General features: G+C 48.1%; 1 pseudogene across 1 annotated transcript in view; it reads right to left on the reverse strand.

The window, feature by feature from the left end:
• Positions 1-872: 872 nt before the first annotated feature.
• Positions 873-9,474, reverse strand: part of LOC311107607 (transmembrane protein 245-like) — a 17,741-nt pseudogene continuing 9,139 nt past the window's right edge. Inside the window, exons 7-16 of the transcript in view lie at positions 9,275-9,357; positions 4,719-4,809; positions 4,524-4,622; positions 4,109-4,246; positions 3,914-4,036; positions 3,671-3,816; positions 3,500-3,600; positions 3,123-3,297; positions 2,775-2,969; positions 873-2,461 (exon numbers count right to left, since the gene is read on the reverse strand). The product of the transcript in view is annotated as a transmembrane protein 245-like (transcript). The remainder of the gene's footprint in view (positions 2,462-2,774; positions 2,970-3,122; positions 3,298-3,499; positions 3,601-3,670; positions 3,817-3,913; positions 4,037-4,108; positions 4,247-4,523; positions 4,623-4,718; positions 4,810-9,274; positions 9,358-9,474) is intronic.

The raw sequence follows: 9,474 nt of genomic DNA on the forward strand, positions 1-9,474 counted from the left end.
AAGGGGCCAGGACGACTGATCCGTGTAAAGGAAAGAATGAATGGGGCCATGTATCATGAGATTTTGAGTGAAAACCTCCTTCCATCAGCAAGGGCATTGAAGATGAAACGTGGCTGGGTCTTTCAGCATGACAATGATCCCAAACACACCGCCCGGGCAATGAAGGAGTGGCTTCGTAAGAAGCATTTCAAGGTCCTGGAGTGGCCTAGCCAGTCTCCAGATCTCAACCCCATAGAAAATCTTTGGAGGGAGTTGAAAGTCTGTTGCCCAGCGACAGCCCCAAAACATCACTGCTCTAGAGGAGCATTCCTGCATGCAGGAATGGGCCAAAATGGGCCAAAATAACAGCAACAGTGTGTGAAAACCTTGTGAAGACTTACAGAAAACGTTTGACCTGTGTCATTGCCAACAAAGGGTATATAACAAAGTATTGAGAAACTTTTGTTATTGACCAAATACTTATTTTCCACCATAATTTGCAAATAAATTCATAAAAAATCCTACAATGTGATTTTCTGGAAAAAAAAATCTCATTTTGTCTGTCATAGTTGACGTGAACCTATGATTAACATTACAGGCCTCTCTCATCTTTTTAAGTGGGAGAACTTGCACAATTGGTGGCTGACTAAATACTTTTTTTCCCCACTGTATATATATATATATATACACACTACCGTTCAAAAGTTTGGGGTCACTTAGAAATGTCCTTGTTTTCGAAAGAAAAGCTTTTTTTTTGTCCATTAAAATGACATAAAATTGATCAGAAATACAGTGTAGACATTGTTAATGTTGTAAATGGCTATTGTAGCTGGAAACGGCTGATTTTTTATGGAATATCTACGTAGGCGTACAGAGGCCCATTATCAGCTATCTTAGTTCAAACAGTCATGTTTATTGTCGCAGTGCATTTCCAGTAGAAAACACAGCAACGGTATGTTCCAGTCAGGTGACGTCACTGTGAGGTGTGGGAAGTGAGCCAACCGTAGGACTCCAACCTTCTCAGGATAGATAACCAGTCCTCCCAACCTCAGGCAGCGAATGCTTTGGCCACATAAGATGATGACGTGCTTCACATACAGAGTACTCAATCAGAATACATACCTGAACATTTTTCATTTGGTGTAAACGGTTACATTTATAATGTGAAAGTGCATCCTTCTCCCATAAATGTGGAGTGAATATGTGTGTGTAATCTGGGGTGTGTATGTGATGGATTACAATAGGATGTAGTTAGTACAGGTCAGGGACCCACTACCTTATTACCGATATATGTAACAACTACAGTATCTTTAGATTACATTCACCTTATAGCAGCACTGACATCAACCTGTGTGTATATGTGTGTGTGTGTGTGTGTGTGTGTTAGAGAGCAAAAAATAAACTTGAGCTGAAAACTAATCTGTTTTTAAATGTAAAAACATCAACACAGGTAAGATCCATCCCCTCCCACTCCACCCTCCTGAAACAGGAAGTTCCACCTTTCAGCACAGGAAGTGCCTGCATACAGTACTCATCGCCACGCCAACAGAACTCCCAAGCATGACAATGCATCATACAACATGTAACCATAGAGATAATAAAACAGTATTATATTTAGGATATTAAGTCAAGATGATGAAAACCAAAAGTGCAAAATGTAAATCCTGGAGGCACCTGGAGGGCACCAGTGTGTACAGCCTCTAGTTACCTTATTCAATCGTTCATTACTTGAATCAGATGTGTTAATGCTGGGCCGGAACTAAACCCTGCCCACCCAGTAGCTCTCCAGGACCAGGGTTAGTTCATTGACTCAGTGTTCCATTGCACCTTACAACGTGTGGCCCATTCTGAACTTTAACCGCCCCAAACGGCCGTGTAGAGGGGGTAAGAAGGATTAGGGGAGGGGGGGTAAAATACATCCCACTTTAGGCAGGTCTGCAGATATGGTCCTGGGGGGACTTATACGTGTACATAGAATGGGTAGAACAGACCTTGTTCTAAACTCCACGTGTTCCCATCCATTATGGAGGCACAATACACTTTGCCATTGCTGCATGTGTGGAACACTGAGAGAGGCACCGCATTCAGCGAGATGATGTGATAAGCATCAATTCATCAAACATTCAATATTAAATATGGTATGCCCAATATACATATTGCGGACCATTGCTTTGATTTATAATCTAAATATTTTCTATGGTCTTATATGTGTTGGGAGAGGGGAGGGTCTCTCCTCCATGGTTTGGAAAGTAGCTTTATCAGGCAGATGGCATCGTGGGTAACCTCCCCTCACACCCTGCCACTCCGCCTGGGAGACCCCGTAGAGCTCGGGAGGAGCACGGGGGAGGAAAGGGCGCTTCTCCAGGTAATCAGCCTATGGGAAGCCAAGGGACAGGCACCCAGCCAATGAGAAACCAGGAGACACACCCCCTCTCACTCGCTCGCCCTCTTCAGCACCGAGGGAGTGGTGTCCATCAAGGGCCTGAGAGAGAGAGAGAGAGACATAGAGAGACACAGAGAGAGAGAGAGAGAGAGAGAGAGAGAGAGAGAGAGAGAGAGAGAGAGAGAAAGAGACATAGAGAGAGACACACACAGAGAGAGAGAGAGAGAGAGAGAGAGAGAGAGAGAGAGAGAGAGAGAGAGAGAGAGAGAGGGGGGGGGGGGGGGGGGGTTGTAAATTAGAAGTAGAGAGAGAGAGAGAGGGGGGGGGGGGGGGGGGGGTGGGTTTGTAAATTAGAAGTAAATGGCACAAAGGAACCAGACATAAATGTAATGATGATGATGTCTGTGTGTACCTGGCAGGGTGTAGTGGCCAGGTAGACTGTACAGGGGTTGGCTGGGCAGAGGTGGGACTCATCAGCATGGCACTGTAGATGTTGGAGGCTACCACAAGGATACAGAGCAGGATAGGACCGATGATCGCCCCCTCCAGACCCAGATAGTATGCTCCGCCTGCCACCGCTAGACCTGTCAGATACGGGTGACCACCACTGTGGGGGGGGGGGGGACAGATATCAACACACACTTACTTTAATATCATAACAGATTACATTTCTCTTTCTCTTACGCACTGATCTCATAAACAGTGAACACGCACAAACACGTACACATAAACACTCTCTCACACACACACACTCACGTACCCTGATATATCGGAGTAGATGGCTGTGTCTACGAAGTAGGTGGGCAGTAGATGGAAGACCAGCAGTAGCAGGGCTTTGACCCCCTCTCCCTGGGCCAGCCACAGGTCACACACAGCGGGCAGAGCTGCCCAGTAGGTCCCCAGGAACGGCACCGCACCCAGGATAGCAGCCAGGGCTAAAGGGGGCGAGGGAAGAGGACACTTTGAACATGTTTGACAATAGTAAGTCAGAAGAGTGGAACAGAACAGTCCTGTTATACAATTTATTCATCTAATAGTTCTGACACAAGGAGGGTATTTCCTAATCTCCAGGCTAGTCAGGCAAACAACAGCAAGTTAAGATGTTCTATTTGATCAGTCAGTTTTTAACACACTCACCAGAGGGGATGAAGACTATGTGGATGCCGAAGATGGTGTGTGTCAGCCAGGTGTAGAGACCATAGAACCCTGCCATCTTCAGAGAGGCATCAAACACCCCCCTAAAACACACACAATTTAAAAAATATATGTTTTAACATTTCAAATGTCAAACGTGTGCTGTGTGTGTACCTGATGGCCTCCTCTACAGACTGTCCTATGATGTTAGAGGATGGTCCGGGCTGGGACAGAGGAGTGAGGCTGATCACCCATTTGACAGGCTCATAGTACTCTCCACTGGAACTCAGCAGGTAGAACAACGTGGTCAGGAATATCACCTACACACACACACACACACACACACACCATTGTCAATATTAAGGTATGAAGGGGGAGGCACACAGAGAGAGCTGTGTGTGTGTGTGTGTGTGTTACCAGGCTGAGGGCGAAGTTGAGTAGAGCTGTGCCGCTGTGGAAGAGGACAGTGAGGAGTGTGGTTGTCGTGGAGATCAGCAGCCCAACGTTCCGACTCATCACCACCCACAGAGACTCCACTATCTACAACAGAGGATACACCCGTTATATATACACACACACTACACACACACACACACACACACGTGTACTCACAGAGAGCAGTGTTTCTATATTGTCGTGTGCGAAGGAGGCGATGTCCTGCCAGTCTAAGATCTCTCCCAGCCAGCTGTTCTGTCTCTGGACAAGCTTCTGACCACCACTACGGTTACGCCCTCCCGTATGGGTTACATTCTGAGACAGAAACGCCGTACAGACATACACGTTAGCACACACATACACACACACACACACACACACACACACAGACACACACACACAGACAGTGTTGAAAGAGTGAGACATGTATGAGTATATGGTGTAGTTACATTTAGTTCTGGTATGTCTGTGTTAGTAAGGGGTAATGAGTGTGTCAGTCTATATATTCTCAAGCCAAACATAAAGATGTGACCATGTGAACCCCCCTATACTGTGGTCTGATGAACCAGGCCACCCCCTCCCCCTGCATTACCTTGACAAACCAGGAGTGGTACAGTCTGTCCCACAGTTCCAGAACCTGCTTCTCTATGACAGCCGTGTGGTTCCCCTTTTCACCAAGCATCTTATGGAGCTACACACCACACACACAACCAGTGATTTTACCAGTGTTAATCAAGTCTCCACCCCCCTCCCTCTCTTTCCATCTCTCTCCTGTTCTCTCTCTTACCTTGAATGTTATCCATTCTCGACCGTGCTGGTAGACGTTAGTGGCAGCTGAGTTCATAGCTTTCTGGATGACCTGGGCCTCAGGGAGCCAACTGGAGGAGAGGGGTAGAGAGAGAGAGAGGGGTAGAGAGAGAGAGAGGGGTAGAGAGAGAGAGAGGGGTAGAGAGAGAGAGAGAGGGGTAGAGAGAGAGAGAGAGAGAGAGAGAGAGAGAGAGAGAGAGAGAGAGAGAGAGAGAGAGAGAGAGAGAGAGAGAGAGAGAGAGAGAGAGAGAGAGAGAGAGAGTGTCAGGGACTGATGCACCAATAAAGCACCCTGTTCAGCTCTTGAGTGATGTCTATGAGGTGCCAGGGGGTTATCACCGCAGGGTGGTGTGATGTGTACGAGGTGCCAGGGGGTTATCACCGCAGGGTGGTGTGATGTGTACGAGGTGCCAGGGGTTATCACCGTAGGGTGGTGTGATGTCTATGAGGTGCCAGGGGGTTATCACCGCAGGGTGGTGTGATGTGTACGAGGTGCCAGGGGGTTATCACCGCAGGGTGGTGTGATGTCTATGAGGTGCCAGGGGGTTATCACCGCAGGGTGGTGTGATGTGTACGAGGTGCCAGGGGGTTATCACCGCAGGGTGGTGTGATGTGTACGAGGTGCCAGGGGGTTATCACCGTAGGGTGGTGTGATGTCTATGAGGTGCCAGGGCGTTATCACCGCAGGGTGGTGTGATGTGTACGAGGTGCCAGGGGGTTATCACCGTAGGGTGGTGTGATGTGTACGAGGGGCCAGGGGGTTATCACCGCAGGGTGGTGTGATGTCTATGAGGTGCCAGGGGGTTATCACCGCAGGGTGGTGTGATGTGTACGAGGGGCCAGGGGGTTATCACCGCAGGGTGGTGTGATGTGTACGAGGTGCCAGGGGGTTATCACCGCAGGGGGGTGTGATGTGTACGAGGGGCCAGGGGGTTATCACCGCAGGGTGGTGTGATGTCTATGAGATGCCAGGGGGTTATCACCACAGGGTGGTGTGATGTGTACGAGGGGCCAGGGGGTTATCACCGCAGGGTGGTGTGATGTCTATGAGGTGCCAGGGGGTTATCACCACAGGGTGGTGTGATGTGTACGAGGGGCCAGGGGGTTATCACCGCAGGGTGGTGTGATGTCTATGAGGGGCCAGGGGGTTATCACCACAGGTTGGTGTGATGCGTCTAGTACACAAGGCCCTCGCTGCTCACCTAGTTAACCCCCAGGACCAGTCCACAGCTCACCTAGTTAACCCCCAGGACCAGTCCACAGCTCACCTAGTTAACCCCCAGGCCCAGTCCACAGCTCACCTAGTTAACCCCCAGGACCAGTCCACAGCTCACCTAGTTAACCCCCAGGACCAGTCCACAGCTCACCTAGTTAACCCCCAGGACCAGTCCACAGCTCACCTAGTTAACCCCCAGGACCAGTCCACTGCTCACCTAGTTAACACCAAGGCCCAGTCCTATGCTCCGTCAGAGCTGAGCACCTAAGAGCCGTCTGTACCATGAAGAGATGAATGTTGGGTAAATAAAGCAGTTCCGGCTGGAGGAAAATCTATTCAACCTCCGGCGCCTCCAAGCCACCACCAAGACCTCAACTCAACACATCTTTGCACCGCAATATGCAGACGACTATTCTCCTCACCCACTCACCAGAATCCATGCAGCGTTCACTGAACCTGGTCTCCTCCATCTACAACTCCATCAGTCTCAGCAACACACACATCATTGGTCAACAATTCACCCTCTATCAAGAAGAGCCCACCTTCCACATCATTGGTCAACAACTCACCCTCTATCAAGAAGAGCCCACCTTCCATGTCAATGGTCAACAACTCACCCTCTATCAAGAAGAGCCCAACTTCCACATCAATGGTCAACAACTCACCCTCTATCAAGAAGAGCTCACCTTCCACATCAATGGTCAACAACTCACCCTCTATCAAGAAGAGCCCAACTTCCACATCAATGGTCAACAACACAACCTCTATCAAGAAGAGCTCACCTTCCACATCACTGGTCAACAACTCACCCCACCACAAGAAGAGCCCACCTTCCACATTAATGATCAACAACTCACCCCCCAGCAAGAACAGCCCACCTTTCCCAGTGTTTTCCACAAGTACATAGTAGCCTGCCAAATAGAAAAAGTAGCCAGCCAGAAAAAGTAGCCAGACAGTACCCTTATTTTTATATTTCTTTTCCGGCGGCTCGCCATTAAAGATAGTGAAGGAGGGAAATTACGACTTTTCAGCCTGAATGGAGGATGTTTTATGTGCGAGACAGTACACGGGGGAAACCAGTGCATGTATTACCGGGAATGCAAATCAATCCTAGACGATAGTGCAGATCTAGCGCCAACTATCTTCTTCTTCTTCTTCTGTGGGTTTTATGGCGGACTACAACCCAAAAAGGTGTATTGCCGCCACCAACTGGATGGGTTGAAAAACCAAAACAAGGTAAAAAGAAAATCCATATGTGATAGGGAAACTAACTTAATCCACCCAAATAAAATAGTACATTGACAAAAATAAAACAAAACTCCCACTTCTTCCTTCCTTCAAATCTCCATATCTCCCTTCTCAGGTTCTATGACCTCAGAGGGTGGTACGGCTTGTGACAATATTCCATACAACTCCTCCGCCGAGAAATCTTTCAGTCCCAGGAACCACTCCGCCGCATCCACAATGATATCTATCTTCTCTCCACCTTGGCAGTGCCATTAATCACCATAGCTATAAAGGCCACAAAGTCCATCTTCTTAACCTTTCAAATGTCAGGGTCCTACTGGTGAAAGACATCCCCTGCAGCCTTCAGTGAAGACCTATCCACCACCATGGACTCTTCAGGAGCACCATTCAAACCCTCAACCCTTTTAACAGTCTTGGTTTTGGGTTAAATGCTCTAACTCTGTAGCTTATATACCCCAACTGCACTTGAGTAGGGAGAGACTCCATATCAAAAAACAAAAGAACAGCTAGACTCTACACTTTTTCACCATTCACCACACGATTCATCCGACGTGCATCAATCACTCCAGGAATATGTTTTATCTCTTCAAAATCGACTTCCCACGAGACGCCAGATATAACCCCCTTGAGGGGTGCCGTGTTCTGAAGAGACACACACGACACTTCAAACTTATCAAATCGGGTGAGACGCAACGCACGTTCCTTCTGATCCGCAGAAGCACAAAAAATCTAAACAAGCCCTCCTCTCGTGATCCTCACAGCCTTCACTTTACCCAGCACTCTCTCCACCAGTTTGGATATCTCAAATGGTTTCTTCAAGATTGGTAATCTGCTACTCCTACTAGATACGAAGGGACATTCTCATCACTGTACCCTACTTTGCTCCGTTTTCCATTCTTTTGGACAATACTGCAATTCTCCTTGATTCTACCGCCATTGGATTCAGAATCCACTTCATCGTCCGCTTCCGCCATCGTTTTATGCTTCCGGCGCCCACTATCTGCTGCCTAGGCTAAGTAAATATCCTACTATGCGGCACCACTCCGCGTGGCTGGCTATGTGAAACATGCGAAAGAAAATACATGAATGTGTCAGAAAATAATAATTAGGCTAAGTCATGGATTTCGACTCATCGTTACCACTTACATTACATGGGACGTGCAAATTCACGAGCATCATGCTCTCTCCCTCCTCCGTGTAAAGAAATTCGACTGCAACCAGAGATCTGTATATAATGACGAGATGCTCATGTCTCCGCCCCAACAATGGGAGTCGTTGTCCCAAAGGTGGGAATGCAGGCGACAAGCTTAGGTCCAAAATAAGACCATAGAAACGCATTGGGTTTATTTCGGACAAATTTTGGCGAGCGTGAAACCTCTCGCTTCGCCTCTTCCTCTCTGCTGCATTTCCCTGTCATTGCTCGCTTTGTGACTGACAGGCGCCTATTCTATAAATAGATCGCTAGAAGATGCATATCGTTCATTCTAGCGGGAGAGGGCTCGACGGATGAGTGAATTGAAACGTTTAAATGGAAAGTGGCCTAGTTAATATGAAGTGGAAAATGTAGCTGGCTGAAAATGAGTTTGTAACCGGCTGATTAGCCGACAGCCGGCACTAATGGAAAACACTGCCTTCCACATCAATGGTCAACAACTCACCCCCCAGCAAGAAGAGCTCACCTTCCACATCAATGGTCAACAACTCACCCCCACTTCACATACCTTCACATACTGTACCTCGGCAATGTCTAACTTGGAGAACCTGGCTACCAACCGACATACCTGGAGTTCCACCTGCCACCTGGGTGTCAACACACCTCCAGGACATAATCACAGAGGACAATCCAACGGCCTGCACACAAACCCCAGCAGCAGGGGCAACCCTCTCCTCATGTGGCATACCATGCAGGTCTGGCTTTGGCCTGCACAGCCACATGCACTGGCACAACCACAACCCCACACAGCAACCACACCTCTGTGATAATTGGGAGTAAAGTCATCAATATCAATGGACAGCCAAGTGTGCAAGAAGCCAGAGAAGTGTGTGTGTTTGTGTGTGTGTGTCTGTCTTACTTGGCCCATTCTGGATGGTTGGACACAGTCTCGTTGATAAGGTTACTGGTGACCTCTATGATATGAACACTCTCATGATGAACCTACAGAGAAAGGGAGAGAGAGCGAGAGAGAGAGAGAGGTTATGCTGAAAATAGCCTATATCTCAATTAGCTATGTACAGTGGTAGAGGAGGAAATGAAACTACGGTAAGCTCTGAG

Source organism: Coregonus lavaretus (assembly GCF_964263955.1).
Source record: "Coregonus lavaretus genome assembly, chromosome: 3".
NCBI lineage: Eukaryota > Metazoa > Chordata > Actinopteri > Salmoniformes > Salmonidae > Coregonus > Coregonus lavaretus.